Genomic DNA, 27,859 nt, shown 5'->3' with positions numbered 1-27,859 from the left:
ATTCTACAGTATATCTGGCCAAGCCCCAAATCTTCATTGTAAACTTCTTGACCCTAAACCCGTGAAATACTTGGAAGCAGGCTAACAGTTCCTCTCCATTACATGAAATTCCCATTGTACTGGAGGACCTCAGTGGTTCCAGGAGGGTACATGACACTGTTTCTAGTTCCCTTGTTTTTTCACTCCAGGTTTTGCTGGCGGCCGGGGGAAGCACTGGAATGTAAATCTTCAAAGTGCCTTAGATGATACAGGTAACTGTTTTAAAATTTAGGGGGAAAATAAAATTACTCCAGGGCTGTCGCTAGCTGGGGGTTTTCAGAATGGACACGGGGGCTTCAAGGTTTCATTCAACTGTCAACCTCTTGGGGCAGACCTTGAAATGTCAGTGTTTTGAGGACCCTTCTCTGCTTCAGGAAAACCACAAGTTGCAAATGCAAATCCCGTGGTAGCACCACTTGTAGAAGTAGGGCGGAAAAACTCGAGCAGCTCTAGAAGGGGTGAGACACTTGCATAGCCCATTTGCGTTCTGTACTGGTCTGCTTTAAAACAGGTCTGTTTAAAACCAATCACATCATTCTCCGGTTCAGACCATTTAAATGGCTATTTACTGTCAACAAGATTAATCTAGACTCTCTGGCCTAGCCCATAAGATCTGCTATCACTCAGCCTTAATTTACCTAAGACTGACTTGCCCAGGCCTGGCGGCAGCCACACTCCTTTTTCTAATCATTCTCTAAATAAGTACACGTGTACTCTAGTCTTGCTGAGGCAACGTTAAAATATAATCTTAAAGGGGGAAATAGTAATAGCCCACTTCTAATCTCACAGGGTGCATGATAATATTAATAAAATTACTACATAACAAGCATTGTACAAAAAAAAAAGCACTTCATACACATTAACCCATCATACTCTTCGTAACCTAAACACCATTACATTTTTATCCATAAGGAAACTCAGGGGTTAAGAAAATTGCCCAGAGTCCTATAGTGAGAAAATGGTGGAATCAGGACTCCAACTGACAGTCTGGCTTCTTAACTGCTGTGACCTTCCAGAAGGGTTATTCTCCAGGGAGAGATTGTTCTGTTGACATCTGAACCTTCAGGAACTTTTACTGTCTCTGCTGGCTTCTGCCGACTTAGCTGGTTAAAGTGGAGCCTTACAAAGGGGAAAATAGACCAAATAAATCTCCCTTAAAGCCCATGTACATCCAAGAGCCACAGAATGCAGTATAATTTGATAATTATCTGTTTTTTTCTGAAAAGGAACAAATAAAACTAGATTCTCTGCATCATCTCCCTTGCTGAGAAGTCTTATTGAATTACAATTTCATAAGAGAAATGTTTACGTGAGTTGTATAATGTAACTAAGCTTTCCACGAGAATGCCCAAGTTAATGGCTAACAGCTGTGGGGAGCATAAAAACAACTTGTTCATACCTGGAGTGCCTTCAGACTTGGAGAAGCTGGCCTTCAGTGGCTCTCCCTCTGCACTGCACATTATAATCACAAGAGAAACAGAGCTTTTGAAAAATGCCTGGTCACTGGGCCCCTCCCCAGACCAGTTAAATTGTATTCTGGTGCATTGGTAAGTGTGTGTGTTGGGGGTGGGTGGTGGTGAGGAGTGGGTGGGCAGAGGCACTGGGAGTTTTTGAAAGCACTCCAGGTGATATTAACATGCAGCTGCAGGGACTAGAACTTCTGGGTTTCCCTGGTGGAGCTAGTGGTAAAGAACCAGTGCCAATGCAGGAGACACGAGAGATGCAGGTTCTATCCCTGGGCTGGGAAGATCCCCTGGAGGAGGGCATGGCAACCCACTCCAGTATTCTTGTCCAGAGAATCCCATGGACAGGGAAGCCTGGTGGGCCATAGTACCACCCAGGGTTGCAAAGAGTCAGACACAACTGAAGTGACTTAGCACGCACACACAGGGACTAGAACTACCGAGCTAGAAAAGAAAGATGTGTAGTTGTTTTTAATGATCTGCAATCCTTCACAGTGATTCCAATCCCTAATTCAGTTAAGACTTGGACAATATGGGCCTTTTTCAGCTGTCCAAAATGTATTTTAAAAAATGAGAACAAATGGCAGTACTCTGAATGCATGCACGAGTTAATGAAACAAAACCCAAGTGTGGTTTGAGGGTGGGCTCCACCAGCCAGACCTGGGATCTGGTTAGAGGCTGAATGTTAGGATCTCCCAGAGAGCCCCACACTTTTCAAAACCCATATATTACAGTGTGAGAAGCACTGCCTTGGACATCATCTTTTCCAGCCTCATTTTACAAATGGGAGAAAAGGGAACAGGGTACGAACGAGTTGATGGAACTCTCATCTAGAGACTGGACTCCCATCTTGGGAGCCGAGAGGCCAAGTCGACTGCTTTCCTGGACTTGTTACTTTCCACTACATTATGCTGATACACCTAAAAAGTCAATTCTGGGTTTCTTTGCCTGAGTTGATTCAGATTCTTATCTTCCCTTTCTATCAAGGAGGCTTCCATAATGAGGCCTCTAATGATCAACTCATGTTTGAAAAGGGGAGAAAGACACCTATGATAAAACATATGCATGAAAAGTAGAATTGATCTGTAAAATCTAATTTTACCTTGGCCTCAAAGAGAAAACCATAGTAGAACTACTGTAAAATCTCTTTTCTTAAGAGAGGAAAAAATCCCTTAAATAGGATACCATAAGATGGAATTATTTAAAGTTTGATGGATAAAAACAAATCTTAAATAACAAAAGTTGGGTGTCACTCCAATGTTTCCATTTCAGCTCTGCTTGAAGTTATTTGTTGGTATAAATTTTTACCAGGGTACAAATTTTTCATGTGAGGAGATATAATTGCTTATGTCTCTCCATACTGAAATGACTTTGCTCCATAGCAGTCAATTCTGCCAATGGTTGCAAGATTTAATATTAGCAATTCAGGGTCTGTTAATCAAGCAATCTCTTTGGATTAAATGCTGAGGCAGAAATATGAGTCTTCCCTGTCACATGAAGGGTGAGGTTGGGGGCAAGGGTGCTTCTAGAACGTTTGGCACTGGGGCAGGGTACAGGCGCCACATGGCACTGCTTGTCAAACTGAAGGGCATCCCCTGGTCTGGTCCCATCAACATACCTGGTGTCTGTTGCCTATCTCTGCAGCTTTGCCGGCTGCCCTCAGGACCTTGTTACCTACTCCCCCAAGGGAGATGCAGGAGATGTAGGAGATGCAGGTTACCTGCATCTGCTTTGTCTCAGCAGTCCTTTCTACTCCAGGATCTCCCAAGCTTACCTGTAGTTTTTCCTGTTCTCCCCACCCTCTTTCTGGCTGGGTCCAGAGAAGCAGAGGGCAAGGCACTGGCATTTCTCAAAGACCCAGTGCAGCTAAGCCTGAGTCTCAGAGTCCAGGGATCTCTCTTGCCTTCCTGGGTGTGTAATGCCTCTCTTTTTGGTGGGAATGGCTCTTACATAATTACACACTTTTTCTGTTACATGGTTCATGATATAAATCCCATGCTCTAATTTGACCAGCTTGTGGCTCCTGATATTTAAAAGGAAGTTTTGTGTGTGTGTGTAAAATTTCAAAAAATCCTTTACCCTTAATTCCAGTCTTCCAACTAAGTGCGGGTCTCCCTGGATGCTCAAAAGCCAGGTGCTGAAAGGGTCTTTCTCTTTCCAGCCATGTTACTCACATCCAGAGAACAGTGCCCAAAGAAAGCTCTCAATATAGCAGGCTGGGGATGGAGAGAAGAACAAGAACAAAACACTGGACAATACATTTTTAAACCAAAACACGATCCTGCCAAACTCCTATAAACCAGGCCATATTTTAAGTCTAATATGCCACCTTTATTCTTAAGGTATCTATTTATGAGAGACAGAGAATTCAGTTGTATGAACTTTCTTTGAGTCCCTTGTGCAGGACATTTCATAAGGTCCTACACGGTATGTATTATACTTGTCGTCAGGTGTCTATTAGGTACCTCTTACTGTTGTAAAGGACTACCACAAACACAGAAACTTAAAACAACACAAGTGTATTATCTTAACAGTTCTGGAAGTCAGAAGTTCAAATCTGGTTTCACTGGGCTAAAATCAAGGTGGGCTTCCCTGGTGGCTCAGACCGTAAAGAATCTGCCTGCAATGCGGGAGACCTGGGTTTGACCCCTGAGTTGGGAAGATTCCCTGGAGGAAGGCATGGCAACCTACTCCAGTATTCTTGCCTAGAGAATCCCCAAGGACAGAGGATCCTGGTGGGCTACAGTCTATAAAGTTGCAAAGTGTCGGACACAAAAGTGACTAAGAACACACACACAAAATCAAGGGGTTGGCAAGCCTGTGTCCTTTCTGGAGAGTCTAAAGGAGGACCCATTTCATTGTCTTTTGCACATTCTCGAGGCTGCTTACATTCCTTGGCTCATGGTCTCTTCCTCTGTATTCAAAACCAGCAGTGGTGCCTCTCTCCTCTCTGGCCTCTGCTTCCATCCTATGTCTTCACTCTCTGATTGTGACCCCGCTTGTTGTTGTCCAGTTGCTAACTTGTGTCTGACTCTTCGCGATCCCATGGATTGCAGCATGCCAGGCTCCCCTGTCTTCACTATCTCCTGGAGTTTGCTCAGCTTCCTATTCATTGAGTCAGTGATGCCATCCAACCATCTCATCCTCTGTTGTCCCCTTCTCCTCCTGACTTCAATCTTTCCCAGCATCAGGGTCTTTTCCAATGAGTCAGCTCTTCGCATCAGGTGGCCAAAGTATTGGAGCTTTAGCTTCAGCATCAGTCCTTCCAATGAATATTTAGGGTTGATTTCCTTAAGGATTGACTGGTTTGATTTCCTTGTAGTCCAAGGGACTCTCAAGAGTCTTCTCCAGCACCACAGTTTGAAAGCATCAATTCTTCGGTGCTCAGCCTTCTTTATGGTCCAACTTTCACATCTATACATGACTACTGGAAAAATCATAACTTTAACTATATGCACCTTTCATGGCAAAGTGATGTTTCTACTTTTTAATATGCTGTCTAGTTTTGTCATAGCTTTCCTTCCAAAGAGCAAGCATGTTTTAATTTCATGGCTGCAGTCACCGTCCGCAGTGACTTTGGAGTCTCCTGCCTCCCTCTTATTAAGACTCTTGTGTTTGAGTCCCTTGGGCTCCCTCAGAATATCCAGGATAATCTCCTCATCTCATGATCCTTCATTTACTCACATCGGCAAAGGCCCTTTTAGGGTATAACGTAGCATATTCACAGGTCCAGGGATTAGGATGTGGACACCTTTGGGTAGAGAGGGCATCAGTCACCAAGGGGTGCCCGAAGGAGAGGACAAGGTTGAGAAATTTCCTGTGATACAATTGATTTTTGTTGTTGAATTGTTAAATTATTGTTTTATATTGGAGCACAGTTGATTAACAATGTTGTGTTAGTATCAGGCATACAGTACTGATTCAGTTAGACATATACATGCACCTATTCTTTTTCACATTCCTTACACAGTTAGGTTATTATATTAGGTTATCCAGAATATTATGCTGAGCCCCCTGTGCTCTACAGTAGGCTCTTGTTGGTTATCTATTTTAAATATAGTAGTGTGTACATGCGAAGTTCATGCTTTTCTTCCTGTATCTTTTTCTTTATCTTCCTTCATTTAAGTAGGGAGCCAGGTTCTGGCCCTGCCTTAGAGTGGGGAGGAAGCAGAAATTGCTGGCAGGACACTTCCCTTTCTGATTTTTGAGTTTTAAAAGCCTAAGTGCAGTGAGGAAATTGCACTGGGAGACCCAAGGAGAGGTGGGGGGGAAGCAGGAGGTGAGAGGGGTTTCCCCAGCCTTGGAGGTGAGTGGGATTAGGAATGGGGTGCGGAGCCCTTGCTCCATGGAGGTGGTGAGACCTCAGAAATAGGACTGCGTATCTCTTGGTCTTGAGTAGGACCCTAGTGCCCTCAGGCATTGCCCAGAATCAGCACAGCAGCTAACTGTGCACGTGTCCAGTGCCCTGGTGACTGACATCCAGAGGAACCTCCCCAGGGTCTTGGTCCTGCAGGGCGCCTAACAGTGTGTGAAACTAAGATACACCCAGCATGGCAGGATGGAGGCTTAGAATAAAAATAAATTGGATGGAAGAAAACAAGGAAATTCAGTATTTCTCACCCAATTGTCTAAATCATAAATATAAGATGAAATAGGATCACTGCTTAATAGACACATAGTGAAGAAAGCTAAGTTTCTTCATTCCTCCCAGCTCCCTTTATGTCTAAGGTGTTGTGAAGTCCGATCATAGGGGATTGCTCTAGAGTGCACTTGGTGTAACCGAGAGGGAAGGGCAGAGTGCAGAGGCGCACCTAATTCTAGCTCGGGGGGTCAGGAAAGACTTTCGGAAGAATTGGCATCTAAGCTGACTGGGAGATGCCAGGTCTTAGTGACTGAAGGAAACAGTGACAGTAAAAGGAAAGACGGGAGGAAGAATGTCAGCCCAGGGGTTGAAATTCAGCAGGTGTTTTGCAAGCCAAGCTAAGCGCCCTGGCCTGCACACCCTCCTCCCTATTCCCCCGGAGCAGGGGGAGGGCATTTTTCATGTTTCTCTTTACTTCCTCGTCCACCCTCCCCGCACCCTCAACTCTAGGGAGCTCCTAATTAACATTCCCATAGGTCTCTGGGAAACCTGGATGTCCTGGTATGAGACATACCAGGCCTTGGACAGCGTGTGTCTGGTGCTCAGACAAGTTGCACCAGAAGCTAGGATTTGACCACGTGCATAGAGGTGTGACCCTAAACTGTGAAACTCGATGGGCTAAATAAGGTAGAGAAAGTAGAGATGCAAGAGAGGAAAATGGTGAAGAGAACCATGAGTTTGATTGTAGGTTGGTGGAGTTTAAAATGCCTCTCACCTATATATATATATTTTTTAATCAAGTGTTGATTTAGTTTTCCTGGCCAGTCTTCACATCATGATGTAAGAAGGCCAAACTATAATATTCAAAGCAGTAGAGAAATCCCTCCTGATTACATTTCTACTTGTTCCAGTTTCCAACCAGAGAGTCCAGGAACTCTTATTTCCCTGCCTTTCACCCCCAGCCTCTTAGTTACATGGGCCTGACTTCCACATATGCCCTAATGACAGTGGTGAGAGATGGGGTAGGGGGCTTCCTCCTGGCATGGGCTGCAGGGGAGGGAAGGAAGTGTCTGTGGAGATGGTGAGGCGGATAAGAGAGCAGGAGCAGTGAGGCAGAGGCCCCCGCCTGCTGGGTGTGCAGGGGAGGAGCTCACACAGCTGTGGTTCTTAAGAAGCTGGTTTCTGGGGTGCTAGGCAGCACACCTCTGCTTTTCCTACAAGGATTACAAAAAATAATCTATAGTATGAATCCTTTTATTTTTCACTCAATTTCATTTCTGACTCTGTCTCCCTTCACCTGTTTCCTGGTACATAAAAAGCATAGCATCAGGTCCTCTTGGGTTTCTCATCTCCTCATCTCTTCTGTAATTCAGTATCTATGGTTTGAGGTCATCAGAAGGGCATTGGAGGTAGGAAGGAGCATGTGGCCGTGGTCTACCCTGGCATCTGTGGAAAGAGATGCCCACAGCTCCTGAGGCTTGGCCAATGCTTGGACCACAGGAATTTTGTGAGGCTGCATCTTTTCCTTCCATCAGTTCAGCCTTGTGTGGCCTGAAGGTTGAGTTTAACCAAACACAGATACTGCAGTGGAAGAACATTTATGTCCCCTCCTCTCTCCCAATTCATACATTAGAATCCTAACCCACAAGGTAATGGTATTTGGAGGTGGGGCCTTTAGAGGGTGATTAGGTCATGAGGGTAGAGCCCTCAGGAAAGGGACTAGTGCCTTTGAAAAAGAGGACCCAGAGAGCCCCCTCGACCCTTCCGCTATGTGAGGACATAGTAAGAAGGGGGTTATGAACCAAGGAGCAGGCTGAATTGTCTGGTTCCAGAATCTCTGACTTCTCAGCATCTAGAATTTTGAGACATAAGTTTTTGTTGTTTATAAGCCCCTCAGTCTATGGTATTTTGTTAGAGCAGCCCAAATGGACTAAGACAGGTATATAGTTAGTTTGACCTGTACAACTGAGCCAATTAAAAATTAAGTTTGTCTTAAACTTTGCATTTGAAAAATCAGAAGGCAATGGCGGGCCCACACTCCCGTTAGGCAGCTATCAGCAGACCGTGGGTTCACCGTTGCCATCCCACGTGGGCCATTCCGCTCCAGGACACTACAGCCTACAACTTCTTGCTGACATTTTACAACCATCTCTGCCCCCTTCACTGATGTCAACTATTCGGCCCCTGTAGGCCTCTGAGTTGTAACTCCTAGCCTAGATACAGACATTTATTTTCTGGAATCTTCCCCTTCTTACCCCTGTCTCCTGCCCCACCTGGCAGCTACTGAGAACAGCGAACAACGTACAAGTTATTTCTGTTCTAGAAACTGGAAAGATCTCTTTCTCCCTCTGACTGCTTCTCACATTCTCTCCCTCAGCTTCTCCATCCAGCGGCCTCTTTTCCTGTTTCTGACTCTGCCTTCCCCTCGCTGTTCAATAAAATTTGCTTAGGCACATAACAAATTCTCTTCCCCTAAGGGTTTGTGCTTTTGGAACATAACAGCCAGAACGACTGGAAAGGCTATTTTTAATTTTTGTTACCTTCCTGGAGGAAATGAAAAGCAGAGCCTGCTTCAATAAAAGAGAGGGAAGAAGAAAGACAACTCCACTGTAAATTAATCTATAAAAATATCACACAATCATGATTACTTGTTTAAAAAAGTTAGACATGCTCACGGTGACAGTTCAAGCATTACACAGATGATCTATCAGGAAAAGGAGGTTTCTAGATATCCCACCACCCAGAGATGACTGCTATTCACGTATTCTTTCAGAATTGCTATTAGGATTTTCTTCAGAAATGGGCTTACACAATTATATTGCTCTACACCTTGATTTTTTTTCACCTTTCCATGTCAGTCCACACTGATTTACCTCATTGTTTTTATTGGTACTGAGTATCCCTGTACATGATTGAACCCTTGTTTAGTTCTCAGATCCAACATTGCTGGCCCTTTCGGTTGTTTTAGATTTTGTTATAACAGAAGCAGTGAACATTCTTCTACACAATTCTCTTCACAACTTGTGTAAGTAGGTCCCAGAAGAGGATCAGGTGGGGCAAGGAACATGGACATTTAAAATGTTGGTAGATACTGCCAATGAATCCCCCAAACCCTACAGTGTCAATAACATTGAGTTAGAATTTCTTTTTCCACACCCTTGCCAACATTAAGCTCTATCAAATAAAGCAGATTTGAGTCATTTTTGCATATTAAAATACAAATAAAATATACTTTTCTGCCTTAGAAGAATATAGTAAGTATATTGGCAACAATGGAAATTTTCTTTAATGAGCAAGCATTTTGATGTGTTCCACTAAGGAGAGGCTTAATGAAAAATGATCAGCAAGAAGAAACAGACATGCAGGGGTCTAACAGAGACCAAGTCCAAGCAAGGGTGTGGAGATGAGGCCAGCCTCAAACCAGGTGATGGGGACCAAGTAGGTATGCAATTTGAGGGGAAAGAAGTTGTGCAATTTGAGGGATAGAAAAATAAAATTATTTTTTAGTGCAAATGGCCCTCTAACTAAATATAGGAAAAATATTTATGAGTAAAATTTATGAATAAAGGATTATCATATCTATTAAATACAGAATACAAAAAAAAAAAAAAAAACCTTCAATCTCTGATGGAAAAGCCATTTAAGCTTTTGTTGACTTGATCATGAATCAGTTAAAATTTTTGAGTTATGGGTTTCAGAGGACTGGAAATAGAAGTAGGAGGTACAAAGGAATGTTAAAAATGGTTTATTTACTTACAGTTTGAAATCTAATTGGAAGACAAAATTTAAATACAGGAAAGTTGAATAACTTTCCTAGATTAGAATATGAGGATTTATCATCATTTAGAAAAGAAAACTCCTTGATGAGGTTTTCAAAAACATTGGCAAGATGAGGCAGTCACTGGCATGTACAGAATTCTGGCTGAGTTCTGGGATGATTCTGACCCGAGAAATGAGAAATTATATTTCTCTGCTACTGCTCCCACTGCAAGCCCAAATAGTCAGACAGAAGGTAGGCCAGGTTATTACCCACTTACAATTGAAAATTGTTTGATTTGCTTGGGCTTATGCATATGGCAAACATTTGGAAATTCTGGACTTGCTGCCTGCAGAACGTTTTAACTAAAAGCAGGAAAATGAACACAGATTTTGGACTTTTAGCCAGATCATTTTTTCTGTACACATTGCCATTTCTGCTTCATACTGAGAGATTTAGCTGGCAACTTTAGGGAGCTTGCATGAGAGAAAAGTTCACTCCAAAAGAAACGCAGAGAAAGCGAATCTCATTCAAAGTTTGGCCAAAGTAAAGAAGTAGTTACACGTCAGCATGAGTTGCCAATAATAATGTTATCAAAAATGTTTTCCGGAAGCCAACAATCTTTTTTTTTTTTTTGGTCTGCATGAAATAACTGAAACCATACTTAGTAAACAGAAGTTCTGGATACAATTTAAAACAATGGATCTCCATTGTGTGACAAATACAAATAGAAAGTTAAAGATGGAGAACTTATTCATGCAAAGGTCACTAAGGTTTCCCACAATAATTGGATCTGAGTAAGCAAGTACTCACTGAATGTCTTTTATGTGGCCAGCACTATGAAGGGATTGTGGAGGAGGGGAAGGGGACTAATGAAACACCATACAAAGCCCCTGATTTGAGGACCCTTCACCGAAATGGAGGGATAAGAAAGAAACACACGAAACCGCTAAGTAACCATATAAAGCAGTGTGAGGTGATATATTTGTGCGAGTAGTGAAATTCTGTAAGTGTGAGGAGTGGTTGCAGAAAGTGAAGCTATTAGAGACTGAAGGAGGTTTTCATGGACTAGATAGTGTGGAGAGAATAACCCCAGGGAAGGACATTCCAGGATGGGAGTAGCAGGAAGCAAGGGGGCATGTAAGGGTGGGAGGAGTGGACTGGCCTGGAAGAATGATCGGGTCAGAGTGACCCAGTCACTCTGTAGCAGGTAGAAGTCTTGGCTGCCTGCCCACACCTGCTTACTGTATCCGTCCCTTTTGTTTTACACCCAACTCTATCTCTTAGTGCTGCTGGAACCATTTGTTTCTTCTGAATACTATGTTCCTCTCTCCCTACTTAGGCTGTTTAAATACTGTATCAGGAGTTAGACTGCTTGGGTTGAATCCAGGCTCCTCCACTTACCGGTTGCGCAAATTATTCAATTTCTTTTTGCCTTTGTTTTCCCATCTTTAAAGAGGAGTCAATAATGATTAAATTCATTAATGCATATAAAGTTTTTATAACCATGACTAGTACATAGTCAGCAATCAGTGAATGTTAACTATAATATTAGCTATTCCTTGATTGGTGGCGAGGATTCATTTAAAAAAATTATACTGGTAATATATGGGGATCATCTTTGGAGGCACTAACAATAATCCAGAGTCCGGGTAAGAGAGGCTGAGTGAGGGTGGATATAGTGGCTTAGTTGAGGTGCCAACCTTGATACCCTCCCAATAGCCTCACCAGTACCAGCGTCATTTCTTGGCACTGGCCCTGTCTGATATCCCCCACCATCAGGAAACACTTCTACAGGTGGTGATCGTCAAGAGTAGATGGATGAGGACGTTGATTTTGTTTATGGACAAAGAGGAGACACTGAATGGAGACAGGATAAGATCCAAATAGCTTCTGAGAATAGTTTAAGGAATTGATTCTATAGATAGAGGATGTGAGACTTGGAATTAGGAAACCATGTCCATGAATGTGAAGTTTAAAGAAAGGGAAGAGAAAGAGGAGTCAAAGAACAGCAGTCAAAGAGAAAGGAGACAAACCAGAGAAGATGACCTTGTGGAAGCAGGGAGAAGAGTTTCAAGCAGAAGAGATTTTTATTTGTGACCCAAATGAATGTCGCATTCTCTCCTCAGAACTTAGGCTTCCTTTGCCTATGGTTTATCAAACATTTCTCACAAACCCTAACATTTGGTGACCCTGTCAACACTTTTCAGTGGTTCTTGTGATTTTGCTCATTATTGGCAAATTCTTCTGCACAGTCTTCAAAACTAAAGAGTTGACCCTTAAACTCAAAAGGACCTAGTTCATAGGGTGCCCATCACTACCCATTCTTTCTGCCACTAGTCTGATTTCTTCTTTCCTTAAGCAGAAAGGCCAAAATATATTTGTGATGATTTTGAAATTATAGCCATGTATCAAACCAGTCAATCTTAAAGGAAATCAACCTGAATATTCATTGGCAGGGCTGAGGCTGAGGCTGAAGCTCCAATACTTTGGCCACCTGATGCAAAGAGCTGACTCATTAGATAAGACCCTGATGCTGGAAAAGATTGGGGACAGGGAGAAAAGAGGGCAACAGAGGATGAGATGGTTGGATGGCATTACCGACTCAAAGGACATGAGTTTGAGCAAACTCCAGGAGATAGTAGAGGACAGGGAAGCCTGGCATGCTACAGTCCATGGGGTGGCAAAGAGTTGGACACAATATGGCACCTGAAAAACAACATATTTTAAACTCTTTGCATTTTTAAATGATGTAGTCCTTGTATGTAATTTCCATTTTCTTTTCTATCTCAGCTTTTCACATGTGGTGGACTGACATGTAGCTGCTGATTTATGATGTTCCCCTGAGCAAGTCCCTTCCCCCTCTGTCTCAAGCTTCTCATTCAGGAAGTTACCAATTAATGTTTAGTAAACTATCTCAGAATGATCCAATAAAACAAACCTATTCCAAGGACTTCTAAATGTATTCAAGATTCTCCATCTTTCTCTCTGATGCCATCAGTCATATTTCTGCTTTCCTTGAAGCTCCCTAAATGTAGCCACAGCCCAGGGCTCAAGTGTTAGCTCTCTGTTCTCTCTCCAGGTGTTAATCTACCCTAAGGGCTTTATGTATCTCTTCTATACTGGTGTCTTCAAATCTGTATGTCTGCTCGTCTCTCCTAAACTCTAGCTCTACAGTTTTCATTGCCCCTGGTTGGATGTGCCACCATCAGTCCAAACTGAGAAAGACCAGGCTCAGCATGGCACCAGCTGCCAGTCACTGGGACTCTCGTCTGACTTTTCACGTTCCCCTGCCCTCGTACAAGTTCGGTGGATGAGCCCTAGAAGTTTTGTCCACTTATAACAGGGAGCATCCTATTCTGCCCTCTAAAACAGTCCCTGTTAAACTATAATTCCTGTTTGGTTTTAAGCTTTTTGAGGATAAGGATTATACCTTGTTCACCTTTAAATTCCTATAATCCTTTATCTTTGAAAATAGACATGCAAAAAATATATGTTTGAATTTAGAGTTGCAAAGAGAGTGTTCCATGCTGAAATATGTTTATAAAGCCCAAGTTGAAGTTAATTAAGATTCCTTATTAGATTGCTAGTGGTTATTGTTATTAATTCCTAAAATAAGCATTATAGTAGTCAAGTGGGTCAAAACTTCATTGATCTTAGGATCCATTTTCCCCAGCACCAACTGCATCTCTCTGAACAAAAGTCCCCAGAATAAAGTTTGTCAAATGTGCTAGGATGACTGATTAACTATCCATATACAAAATTACAAAATACAAAAATTAAACCCACATGGACCAAAATGTTATCTATAAAATACATACACATATACATACATTTAAAACAACTAAAGAACTTTAAGAAAATATACGTGAATATGTCTCAATCTTGTTGTGGGAAAGAATTTTCTAAGTATAACACACATAGCAAGAGCCACAAATATTGACATATGTAACTATATATTTAAAAAATTTTTAATATTTCAATGCATTTAAAAAATTTTTAGATTAATTCCAACACCAGAAGATAGAACATTGTGAATAAAACATTGCAATGTATGTGACAGATAAAGAATGGATATCTTTACCATAAAAAAAAAAAACTCTTAAAAAACAAGAAAAAGATGTACATCTCCAAAAGAATAATGGGAAAAATACACACATAAGCCATTCACAAAAGAAGGGATATCTACAGATGGCCAAAAACAGATGCTCAACGTCACTAATAACTAGAGAAATGCAAATCAAAACTACAAAGAGGGATCACCTTACCAGTCAGAACAGCCATCATAAAAAAAAATCTACAAACAGTAAGTGCTGGAGAAGATGTGGAAAAAAGGGAATCCTCTTACACTGTCGGTGGGAATGTAAATTGGTACAATCATTATGGAAACCATTATGGCTACCCTGGTGGCTTAACCGTAAAGAATCTGCCTGCAATGCAGAAGACCTGGGTTCAGTCCCTGGGTTGGGAAGATCCCTTGGAGAAGGAAATGGCAACCCACTCCAGTATTTTTGCCTGGAGGATCCCATGGACAGAGGAACCTGGCAGGCTACAGTCCATAGGGTCGCAGAGTCGGACCCAACTAAGCAACTAAACTTTCACTTTTCTTTTCGTTATGGAGAACAGTGTGAAGGTTGCTTAAAAAGCTAAATACATAACTACAATATGATCCAGCAATCCCGCTTCTCGGCTAATAGCTGGAAAAAATTGTAATTCAAACAGATACATGCACCCCAATGTTCACTGCACCGTTATTTACAATAGCTAAGACATGGAAGCAATTTAAATGTCCCTGGACAGATGAATGTATGAAGAAATGTGGTACATTTATACAACAGAATATTACTGAGTCATTAAAGAGAATGAAATAATGCCATTTGCAGCAGCACAGATGGGCATAGACATTGTCACACTAAGTGAAGTGAGTCAGACAGAGACAAATCATATGATGTCACTTATGTGTGGAATCTAATTTAAAAAGTGATACAAATTAGCTTATTTACAAAACAAAGACAGACTCATAGATCTCAAAACCAAATTTATGATTACCCAAGGGGAAATGTGGGGAGAAGGGACAAATTAGGATAATGGAATTAACATATACACACTTCTGTACATAAAATAAATAAATACACATATCTGATTCACTTTGCTGTACACTTGAAACTAAACACTGCATTATAAGTCTGCTCCAACAAGTTTTTTTTAAAAAGAAAAGAAACAAAAAAATTTAAAAACTAAAACTGATAAAAAGAAGAAACGCCAATGGTCAATAATGTTTAGGGAAAAAATTCAAAAAAGCTATGTATTTAATTAAAAACAAGTTAATATAGAAGAATTGACAAGAATATGAGGGGAAATGAGTGCTCTATTACAATGATGGTGGAAGAGCAAATTTGTATAATTATTTGAAGAGTAACTTGTCAATATTTACCAAAAGCTTTTGAAAGTTGCCTCTCTTTTTACCCAGCACGTCTATTTACATGAATTTATGTTAAGAAATTATTAAAACAAGTATTCAAAATGAATGTATAATAGTATTTGTCAGAATATTGTTAATAATATTAAAGAACTGGAAAAAAAACTGCAAAAATCCTAATTGTTCAATTGCAGATGGAATTTTATCTACCAACATTTAACAGCTGAATTGGGGTTAGAAGTAATCTGATTTTCTTTGCATGTGTGTGTGTGTGTTTCCACACTTTCTAGTTTCAGCATGCATTTTTATTTCTAGAAATAAGTGACTTTCAGTTATTTTTAAAAGCAGGTTATTCACACATAATGCAATATTCAAGTTTCTGAATAAGGAATTGGAATTTACTACTTCAAATATCATTGTTTTCATATAGTTCCCTTTTTAATTTTCATTCCTAATTCTTTCCCTTCTCCTAATAAAACACACTCAGAGAAAAACAAAAGTGTCTTCTGGATGTGGTATTCCAATTCCCCTACCATAAGTCTCCCCTTTCCCTAAATAATCCAGCCCTCCAATCTGCCTGTGTGTGAATTTCCTCTCTTTGAATGTCAAGTTTCTTGGCTCCCTTTACTCCAGCTCCACCTCCACTCCTGAATAGACTCCGGAAGGAAGCCTCAAGGCAGTCCAGACCCTGCCTATGGGGTCAAGGCCTTCCCTCTCCCAGAAACCTGAGAGATTTTTAGTCTAACCCATGTGACAAGTGCCTGTTCAAACTAGAGAGCCAAATCTTGCTTAACTGGTAGCACCGTTTGCTTGCAAATTTCTCCTCAGCCTCAGGATCTGCTCCTGGCGGTTGAGCAAGGATGAAAGATGTGTTTTTAATTTGCCACAAGATAATTGTTTCTCTGAAACCAGGTTAATCATCACCAAATATTTGGTTGATCATTCTTTGACTTCTCTTGCAAGCACATTTTCTCTTTCATTCTCTGACCTTCCCAGACTCTGCTCTGATTCCTGTCACTACCAGATTCCTAAGTGTGCTTCGGAAGGTCCTGACTTCAGCCCCTCCCGAACACCCTCAGCCCAGGCTGTCGCATCTTCAGTGCTCACCTGCCAGCTAACACCACCCAAAGAAGCTTTGCTCCAGTGCAGTGGCTTTCCTGGCTCCAACTCCACATGCCCAATCTACTTCTGGAAAGCTACCCCAGGCTGCCCTCCTGGTGCCTCAGACTCAGTAAATTAGGTCTGTAATCAGCTAACTATGCCTTCTCCAAATCCCCCGACCTTCCTGTTTCTGAAGTAAAACTGCCTTTTTCCTTTTTACTAAGCCCCAAACCTTAGTCACTTTTGACCACTTTCTCTTTTCCTTCCTTTCTGAAGCTCTCTCTACCTCCCATCCTCAAGTCCAGTTAAACCTTTCTTCATACCCTCTCTTCCATCCATCCTTTTTTCCCTCTAGTGCTACCATCTTCCCCTGAGCCCAGCTCTATCACTCAAGCACAGAGGCTGCTGTGATCTCTTGACTCCTCCCTGTCACCCCAGCTCTAATGATTCCCCAACTCACCACCAAGCGACTCTTCCTAAGGCACTGCTTAGATCTTGTCACTCCTCCCTTCAGACACTGAGACGGCTCCTGTTCAGTCCAGTCCTACAAGCCTGGCATTCAAGGACTTCTGTCATCTTTTCCCAATGGCAATCGTCAACTCCTATATCTTACTGCTTTGTAATACAAGTTTTGGGGCTTCCCCAGTGGCTCAGTGGTAAAGAATCCGCCTGCCAATGAAGGAGACTCAGGTTTGATCCCTGGGTCAGGAAGATTCCCTGGAGTAGGAATTGGCAATCCACTGCAGTATTCTTGCCTGGGAAATCCCATGAACAGAAGAGCCTAGTGGGCTAAAGTCCACGGGATCACAAAGAGTAGGACACGACTTAGTGACTAGACATCAATAACAATAACAAATACAAACTTAGTATCCAGTTCACCAGATAATTTGACCACTCTGTAATTCCATCTAGCCCTTCTTGTCTTCATACTTTGGCAAAACTTCTTCTCTCATATTTCTTTCCCTTCTACATAAGTACCACCTCCTGAAATTATCACTGCTAGGTTCCTAGAGAGGACTTTGTTTCAAATGGCATATAACCCATTCTCTATTGCATTACTGTCTATGTTCATATCTAATCTCCCCTATAGGATTAAAGTCTTTGTCTTACACATCAATGTATATTCACATCTCCTGGCACATATTAACTACTAACTATTAAGTACTTGTTTAATGAGGAAATGAATGAACACTTATAACAAGTTGGCAGCTTATGTTTCAGCCTTTCTGCCTCTTAGTGGGAATCATCTAGGGATGGCCAACTGGCTATATCATTAAAATCAGCCTATTTTGGCAAAGATACCCACATACAGCTAGCATTTTATAGTGTGACTTCTGTCTCTATAAAACAAAACACAAATTGTTGTGATGTGTTAGTGGAGAAGACACCAGAAAAAAAAATTGCCATATGAGCAGGAATAGGGCCAGCTCCTCTGCCTTAGATGCTTTTGTTCCTTGTCTATGTGGAAACCCTGCCACCTTCTTTCTGGTAATGGACCCTGCATACTTTCTTGGCCCCATTACCTCCAGCCACAAGAATCGGAATGTGACAGGTAAGATGCAGTCTTAGGAGTCTATTTGCATGTGGACTCTGAGCTCAAATCACACCAGTTAGATACTTCACAGAGACTTTCTTTTGGAGCTAGAAAGGAAGTGGAAATAGAGTATTGCTTCCCTGGTAGCTTAGTCTGTAAAGAATCAGCCTCCAGTGCAGGAGCCCCAAGTTCAATCCCTGGGTCAGGAAGATCCCCTGGAGGAGGAAGTGGCAACCCACTCCAGTACTCTTGCCTGGAGAATCCCATGGACAGAGGAGCCTGGCAAGCCCCACTCCATGGGGTCGTAAAGAGTCAGACATGACTGAAGTGACTGAGCACACACCATGGAGCACATCTCCAACTAGAAAACAATATAGTTCTCTTAAATTTTATGTATCCTAAATGGAGTTCTTTATCACGCTAATGTATTTTTCTCCATCTTTTCACATCAAAAGAAATGGCACCAGGATCCACCTGATTAGCCTATCTCAACAAATTCTACGGATTTGCAGTCCAAATGGTCCAAACCTGGCCCTTTCTTTGTCTTCTCTGTCGCAGAACAAACTCTCTGCTGGCCTCCTGGCAGCTGTTTGTCCAGCCTCATTTCATACCAGTCCTCTGCCTCTTCAGTAGGCCCCAGCCACACTGGTCTCTTTTCTGCTCCTCTGATGTCCCTTTCTAATGACTTCACACTTTTGTTTTTGTTGTTCTATCTACCTAGAACATTCTTTCCACAGCTCTGGAATAGCTAACTATTTGCGGGTCTCATTTCAAATGTTGCTTCTTTAAGAGCTCTCATCTGGCAGACTCTACAGCCCTCTCCCAACTTCTTCATCCTGTTTCTTTATGACATTTATGACAATGAATAATTATCATGCTTAATTTGTTTACTTTTGCTTTTTACTGGAATGTAAGCTCTCTGAAAGTGGATTCTTTTTTGGTCTGGCACTTAATGAATGTTTATGGAGTTATAATCACAGTAATTATCTATAATATTTCTACTCTTTCTTTCTTAACATTTCTCCTCCTTCAATATCTGAGACATGAAATTCTGTTTTCTGTCTTGCTTTTCTTCCTCTTCCATCTCCTAAGAGTATATATTCTCTAAATTCTACCTTTTTTCCCCTTCTGTTTGGTCTACATTCTAGAAAATAAATTCCATGAAGGCAAGACCTCTGTTACTCTTGTGTCCCTAAGATCTCAGACAGAGATCCTGTGTTTGGTACAGAATAAGGGCTCAATAAAAATTAATTGAATGAATGAATGATTTCTTTCCCATGGTACTTACATGACTTCAGTTCTTCCTGCATGGGACACACTCTGACTGATCTTCTGATAATCTGTCCCACACTTTCAGTTCCTACTCGGTGTTTGCTCCTGAACTTTTTGTGAACACATACGTGTTGGTATATCCATAATTGAATTCGTCATTTCTCTTTAAGCCCTCTTCCTTCTCAGTTCCTTTCTGAGTTCCATTATGATTTCTGATGCCAACACCATCATTTTTCTAATCAACAAGAGTGAAAAATCTTAAGTCAGTCTTATGCCCCACATTTGTTTGCCAACTCTTGTTAATTTCACTTCCCATCCATCCCCTTTCCCTTAGTCCCTCTATCCCTGCCCTGATTCAGTTCTCTACCGCATGGCTGGAGTTCTTAGCCTTCATAGATTCCAGCTTCCTTAATGTTCTTGCTCACTCAAGCTCACCCATTTTCAATTCTCACTGCAGACCGCTTCCAGACTTCTTTATTGAAAGCACTCTCCTGCTTGAAAATATCAATTGTTCTGTGGAATGAATACAGTCAAATCTAGGCTGGAAATTTAAAGTTCTTCTTTAACCATCTCAAACTTCCATTCTGACTGCATCACCTCCTACCTCCTTTCAAATTTTCTCCTCTCTGGCAGTCCAGAATTAATCAACATTCTGGTATCTATCTTGTACTTTTCTTCTCTGATACCTGTGCTCGTGCTATTCACTCTGTGTCTAATCACTATGAAAGTGAAAGTGTTAGTCAGTCAGTCATGTGTGAATCTTTGTGACCCCATGGACTGCAGCCCACCAGGCTCCTCTGTCCATGGAATTCTCCAGGAAAGCATAGTGAGTGGATTACCATTCCCTTCTCCAGGGGATTTTCCTGACCCAGGGATCAAACCCAGGTCTGTTGTATTGCAGGTATATTCTTTACTGATTGAGCCACCAGGGAAGTGATGTTTTAAATTCCTATTGCAATTAATTCTCCTTTGTATTTTACCTATTTGATTGGATCCTGTTTATCCTGTTAAATCATAAACTCCTTGAGCACAGGAACCATGTCTAATCATGTGTTTAACCTCCAGAGGTCCGATATGGTGCCCAGCATATATCTGTCGAATGCTGACAGGCACCGTAATAGAGTATTTAAGGGTATGGAGAACTTGGGTCCAAAATCCAGCAAACTTGAGCAAGTAATAAGCCTTGTTAAGAGTCAGTTTCCTTTGAGTTGAAAAATTGGAAGAATGTTGCCTACTTTGTGCAGTTGTTGTGAGAATTAAATAGAACATTTAGAGCACCTGGAGCCTGATAAGTACTATTATAAAATGAAAGGGACCTCTCTCTCTCCTTAATCATGAGGAGGTATAAAATTTAAAGAACCCACTATGCAGTTACAGCCATTTCTTTGGGGGAATTAAGGCAATCCCATGGGAAAAGTTCAATATAAATTATGTAATTCTACATAACGGATCATTTCCACTTTCACAACAGGTTACAGTATATTCATAGAATTTCAGAGTTTAAAAGAAGCTTAACGGTTTTCTCCTTGAATTCTCTCTTTTGATATGAGGAGACTAAAGCCATAGAAACAAAGAAATCTGGCCAATGTCATATAGTTAGCCCCCTTTGCATTGTGCATATTTTACTTGTTATAATAACAGTTTTAGGTCATTACCATAACAATCTGATGAGAAGTTTCATGTAATTCTTATGAAAATTACAACTTGAAAACAAAATGACATTAACCAAAAAAAAAAGTCATTAACCTTCTTCAAGATTTTTATGGATAACACTTAACAAGTATAATACAATCCAGTAACCCCACTTCTATATACATCCAAAGGAATTAAAATTAAAATCTTGAAGAGATATCTGCACTCCCATGTTCATTGTAGCACTATTTACAATAGCCAAGATGTGGAATCAACCTAAGTGTCTATCGACAGATTCATGGAGAAAGAAAATGTAATACTGTAAAGTTTAAAAATAAAATAAAATTTAAAAAAAAAAAAATTTAAAAAAAAAAAAAAAAAAGAAAATGTAATATAAATATATAGTGGAATATTATTCAGTATTCAAAAAGAAACAAATCCTGCCATTTGTGACACTATGGATGGACCCAGAGGATATTATGCTAAGTGAAATAAAGCAGACAAGGAAGGACAAATACTACAAGACACTATTTACATGAGGAATCTAAGATAGTCAAATCCATAGGAGCAGAGAGTGAATGGTGGTTAACAGGAGCTGGGGGGAACAGGATAATGGGGAGGTGTTAGTCACAGGGTACTAACTTTCAATTATGCAAGATGGATAAGCCCTAGAGATCAACTGCACAGTGCAGCAGCTAAAGGCGGCCACATTGTCTTGTTCTCTTAAAAACTTGCTAAGCGGGTAGAACTTATGTTAAGCATTCTTATCATATACATGCAAATAATATAATAATTTGGTAGGAGAAAGGTTTTGGAGGTGATGGATATGTTTATGGCATAGATTGTGGTGATAGCTTCACAGACGTGTACTTATTTCCAAACTCATCAAAACTGTACACATTAAGTATGTGCAGCTTGTTTGTATGTCAATTGTACCTCAATTACCCTAGCAACTGAAAAAGAAGATGATGATAGGGATATTATATAACGACTTCACTAGCCTATGTATTGTTTTGCTTCAGTAAATGAAAATTCTAATCTATTGACACTTTTTAAATGTTCTGAGATCCTCGGTTGGGTGGACCAGTGGTGGTGGTTTAATCACTAAATCGTGTCCAACTCTTGCGACCCCAAGGACTGTAGCCTTCCAGGCTCCTCTGTCCATGGGATTTCCCAGGCAAGAATACTGGAGTGGGTTGCCGTTTTCTTCTCCAGGAGATCTTTCTGAGCCAGGGACTGAACCTGGGTCTCCCACACAGCAGGCAGATTCTTTACCGACTGAGCTACCACGGAAGCCATGGAGCAGTAGATACTTGTGAAGTGGTCATTTCCTGCCTTGGTGTTCTTTGATAAGCTGAGAACTAGATGTCATGTTTGGCCATAGAGGAATTTAACTTTCTATTGATTGTGTGACTTGACTGACCAGCAATTCATCTGTGGCTTGCCGTGAAATTTCTAGGTTTCTCATACCCCCAAGAAACACTGAATAATCTACTGTGGGAACAAACTTAATTCATTTTAGCACCACTTTGGAGCAAAGGTCATAAGAACAGCGTGTCTCTGGTCTATTATTACCCAGTTGCTCCTGTCCATAATGGATGTTTATGACTCATTTCTTACTGAGGAACCACTTCTATGGAAAATTGCCAAATACCTTCCAAAAATCCAAAACAAAATGTCTTGGCTCCCAGGGTTTGGGGTTAGATCTGAATGGCTCATTTTCAAGTTGTTCAGGGCCATACCTCAAGCTATTGGTAGAAAAGATCAAGGAAGCTTAGGAACCTAAGCCTAGGCTGGGGGTGTGGAGTGCCAGCCTCAGAACCCAGGCCCTGCTGAAGTTCTTAGAGGAGGAAGACTTCCTGATGCCAGGCTCGGAGGAGAGGTGATGCGGGCGTGGTAACAATTCTTGTGCAGTGTTTTCAAGGCATGGCAGACCAAAGAAGATCTATCTATATTTTCCCACGCCAGGCTTAAGGGGTCACTGGCCTACTCATTCTTGGAGCACTGGTCACAAATGATGCTCCGTGGAAATGTTAAGAAGAACAACTTTGGGAAATAAAACAAAATTAAACAAATTTCTTTACCGCAAGATTTCTATGAGCCTTCAATATAGATTCATATTCATTATGGTTCATTGTGAATCTTCTGTAGATGCTTTTTTTTTTCCAAGTCTATTTGACCAGGAGATCTCCCCTCCCTTTTTAGTGGTACAACGATTAGCATTTGAAGAATTGTTAACGGGGTTAATGACATTTCAATCTTGAGAAAAACACAGGAAGCTCCAAACCAACTTTGTTTTGAAGAGTTTCCAGGACTTTTTGATGGTTATCTCAAAACGAATGGCAGGTCGAACCCTTAGGTTTTTGGGGTTTTGTTTTTTCCTTCAGATTTTGAGTCTGGGCAGTGGGTCTCAAAAGCTAGAATGGCTCCAGAAGCGATCTAGTCTCCCTGAGGGCTTTGTACCTGACTGGCCCTACTGGAGCTGTGAAAAAATAGTGTGGTTTAGTGCTTGAGAGCACTAGCTCTGGAAATGTGAAACATGGATACGTTACTTAATCTGTCTCAAATTCCTCATCTGTAAAATGGAGATAATAATAGCATCTAACCCATGTGCTTATATGAGAATTCGGCAAATTAATACATTTTGGTGGTGATGGTTTAGTCGCTAAGTTGTGTCCAGCTCTTGCAATCGCATGCCTATGCCCACCAGGCTCTTCTGTCCATGGGATTCTCCAGGCAAGAATACTGGAGAGGGTTGCCATTTCCTTCTCCAGAGGATCATTCCAGATCCAGGAATTGAACCTGGGTCTCCTGCATTGCAGGCAGATGATTTACCAACTGAGCTATGAAGGAAGCCCTACATTTTAAAAGCACATAAACAGTGCCTGGCACAAAGTAAATACTAAAGAAAAAAAAATTAGCTATTGTTGGGCCTGGACTTCAGTCTCTGAGGCTGCCCTGTACATGGAGATGGTGGGAAGGGAAGCCTTCTGTCTCTGCATTTGCTCAAGTTAGAGGCTTTCCACTGTGGATCCAGTCTAAGTACAAATTAGCAACACCATTTTCTCACAAATGCAATCTTGCCTCTCTAAACTGGCCACACATAAATAGCACCGATAGGGAATGCCTAGGAACACAGGCTTTTTTCTCAGAAAAATTAAGCATTTGTTTCCATCTGAATGAAATATGATACCCGGCTTACATGATTATTATTTATGGCACGGTACCTTTGTGTTTACGAAATGTTCAGGAAGCACAGATCCTCTGCATAGGAAATAAAAGTATCCATTAGGCTGAATAAATTTTCCTATCTCACCTTGCTATGACCTTCAGAACTTGCTTATTCAATTTAAAAGTTACTGGTGCTGATATACAAATTGTGGGCTGCTTCCTTCTGATTCAGCGTCAGCAGTACAACTTTGAATGGGAGAGAATCTAGGGTTTCTGGCCCATTCTGGAATGAAATCAGGTCATCAAAAGTTTAGAGAATATCTATGAAGACAGGGATGGACAACACATTCTACTTATTCCCACTGCGTTCCACTGGAGTTAAACTTATATATATTTTTTGCCAGATAATATCATCTAATGGTGGTCTAAGTTGAGACAAGCTGATTTATTTTAACTAACTGAATTAAATGAACTCAAACCAACAATTTAATCAGTTTAACTAAAGCTACACATCAGCTCTCACATTTCCCCCAAGCAAATATGAATGAAAGAGCCATCTCGTTATCTATTTGTGGATGGAAAACAAGACAATGACAAAAAGGAAAAAAAATTAACTATGAACAGTCATTAGAGACCTCTTCATCAGTTCACGTGCTGTGCTGGGTTTAGTTGCTCAATCATGTCAGACTCTTTGCAACCCCATGGACTGTAGACCACCAGGCTCCTCTATGGGATTTCCCAGGCAAGAATACAGGGTTGCCGTTTAGTGCTTCAGGAGATCTTCCCTACCCAGGAATCGAACCTGTGTCTTCATGCATAGCAGGCAGATTCTTTACCAACTGAGATACAAAGGAATCCAACAATTCATAATTTGCACTAATTATTGATTTACTTTGCTCTTAACATTGGATTATTTTCTTTTCTCTCATATCTTTCTAGGTAATATATGATTTGTACATATAAATGGTTGTAATGAAATGCTTTAATGGTAATTATTTACGTTAATATTTAATATGTTAATAATTAAAATCATGCTTGGCTTCCCCGGTGGCTCAGCAGTAAAGGAATCCACCTGCAATACAGGCGATGCCCAGCAGACCTGGGTTCAATCCTTGGATTGGGAAAATCCCCTGGAGAAGGACATGGCAACCCACTCTAGTATTCTTGCCTGGAAAGTCCCATGGATAGAAGAGTTTGGCGGGCTACAATCCATGGGGTTGCAAAACAGTCAGACACAACTTAGTGACTAAACAACAATAACACAAATCGTGCTTAGTAATTCAGAAGTTTAGGTTTTACAGGTTATCTCAGCTGGGTTCTAGATGTTATTTAAGTGGGTTTCCTTGAAGAAATCACAGAATAGCTAAAATATTGAGATTCTTGGTTTACAGCTGAAGTTAACACAGTATCATAACATCAATTACCTTTTAGAGATCCAATACTTGGATTGAGCAGTATTGTAAATTTATTTGCAGTTTGATAGAAAAATAGTTCTTGGGACCATGGAGAAGGAAATGGCAACCCACTCCAGTATTTTTATCTGGAAAATCCAATGGATGGAGGAGCCTGGTGAGCTACAGTCCATGGGGTCACAAACAGACACGACTAAGAGATGATTTTTTTTTCTTAATGAAAGATGAGAAGGCGATGTGAGTCTAAGATTTCCCCAGGGGAACTAAGATTTGTTTAATTAAATAACCTGGGATGAAGGGAGTATATATACCAACAAAATTGAAAGTTATTTATGGTAGGTAAATTATAATATGTAAATAATTATATAACCCTTAACTAATTAAGAAAATTGTAATTAATAAAGCAAGCGAGCAAGGAAGCAATGTCCTAGTGTCTCATAAATGAATATTAATTATCCCACAAGATGATATAATCCACCAACCATCCTTGATTCTGCTGAATATCTCCGTCACCCCCAAGGTCAAAGCAGTTTGAAGATAGATTCTGCACCTAAGGATGCTAGAGTAATATTTAGATTAAAAGTTGAAAGCAGAAATTCTACTTGTTGGAGTAAATCTTAGAGAAACCCTCACACCTCTACACTTAAAGTAACGCACAAGGAGTTTCACTGCAGCAGTGTGACCTGGAATATTGGAAAGTTTACAATTTTAAAATTCCTACTAGCAGGTCTAACGAATGAACAAATTATAGTGTGTCCTCATAATGGAATACAACCAATAGTTAAACTGAATAAACGGTCTATATTATGAATCTTGAAAAAACAATATTAAGTGACCAAAACATGTTGCAGGCTAAAACTTTATAGTGTGATAGGACTTGGATAATTTATTGTAAAAATTGTTTAAGATGAGCAAAACTATACTGTATGTTATTTGTGGATGTTATATTTTTCATACATGTATATTCATATACATTTCACATATATATGATTTTCATATCTGTGAAGTCACCTTTCCATCTATATATAGTAAATTCAGGAAAGTAGTTGCCTCCAGGAGGGAAGGAGACTAGCTTCAGGGAAGGATATGAAAGGGACTTCAACTATATGTGTAAAGTTTTATTCTTAAATAACAAATACATTAATCATCTGTTAAACTTTCAATATCTAAGTGGCAAGTATCATTGTATATTACTCTGCACTTCACATGTTCTTCAAGTATTTCATAATTTAAAAAATAAGGGGACTTCCCTGGTGGTCCAGTGGTTAAGAATCCACCTTGCAACGTAGGGGACACAGATTCAATCTCTGGTTGTGTAACTAAGATCCCCACATGCCACGAGGCAACTAAATCTCTACGTACCACAACTACTAAAGCCCACACACCAGACCTAGAGTGTGCTTGCACCGCAACAAAATATCCCACATGCTGCAACTCAACTAAGACCCGATGCAGAAAAAGAAAGAAAGAAAGAAATTTTTTTTTTTAAAGGATTAAGCCATAGGTACAGGCTCTTTTAGACTCACCACAGTTGTTCCACCTTTAAAGGATAAGGAAACAGACAGGTTTGTTCCGAGGAGGATGTTCTTTGCCTAGCCAAAGCCAAGAGACAATCCAACTGCTTCTTTTGGACAGAAGAAACAAGATGTTTTACTATTGCTCTGAGACAAGTTTGCAGTCTGGAAGGACTTCTAGCTAATAGTTAATACTCCTCTAGGAGTATTACTTTGGGGAATTCAAGTAATGCACTGTTGTTTGTAAATAAGCTGGAGTCTGACCCTTCATCCAAGTTTATATGTGTTTGGGAGAGCCTGGCCTGATTTCCCTGGCCCTGTCTCTCCCAGCTTTTCCCAGCTGGCCCTTCAGCTCTCTCCACCAGCAAACGCAGCACCGCTGACTTCAATCAGGAAATGCCTAACCAGATTCTCTCCCTGCCTTACTGCCTCTGTCTGGTCAGGCTTGGTAAGGAGCCCATTTTCCTGACAGATTAACATATGACAAGGCCTCTGTGTGGGTCCCTAGAGATTCTGTCTACACCTGACTGGCCCCTGGGCCCCATCTGGAAGCTGGCTCCAGCCCCAAACCTTCAAGTCCTCTCTTGCTACCAAGTATTAAGCTGCTTCTTTTCATGAGCTCCCAGGATTCCATTGCATTAGGGAAAAATACATTTCTCCTGCATTTGGCTTGGCCATCACTTCCCCAGCCAAGGCCAGATCTCCTGGTGTTAGATATTCTCCTCACAGCCTAGACTTCTCCTTTGCAGTCTCATCACAGCTGCAGTTAAGTAATTGATTTCACAATTAGGCTAATGTTTGCTTCCTTGTCTCCAGTGTAGGCTCCCATCAGGGCCTAGACTACATTCCCAATGTGAGGAGCAGCACCAGTCATAGAACATATATACTGATTAATGAATGACTGGGTAAAAGCAAACTTCCTCTATACAAAGAAAATCTTATATGCATATTTTAACAATAGAA

At 40.9% G+C, this 27,859-nt stretch overlaps 1 long non-coding RNA gene across 2 annotated transcripts; it reads right to left on the bottom strand.

Moving 5' to 3' along the window:
- Window positions 1-27,859, bottom strand: LOC123328232. 2 transcript variants are annotated; one of them, XR_006543044.2, is made up of 5 exons: window positions 26,909-27,859; window positions 24,116-24,253; window positions 3,582-3,718; window positions 1,439-1,491; window positions 1-1,158 (listed from the first exon to the last, which is right to left on the bottom strand). It is a non-coding gene; the product is annotated as an uncharacterized LOC123328232 (long non-coding RNA). The 2 variants fall into 2 exon arrangements; XR_006543043.2 differs by lacking the exon at window positions 24,116-24,253 and adding an exon at window positions 19,184-19,402 and having other exon boundaries at window positions 26,909-27,850.

The sequence above is a fragment of the Bubalus bubalis genome, chromosome 11 (assembly GCF_019923935.1).
Source record: "Bubalus bubalis isolate 160015118507 breed Murrah chromosome 11, NDDB_SH_1, whole genome shotgun sequence".
NCBI lineage: Eukaryota > Metazoa > Chordata > Mammalia > Artiodactyla > Bovidae > Bubalus > Bubalus bubalis.
This window is presented reverse-complemented; position numbering and strand designations above follow the sequence as displayed.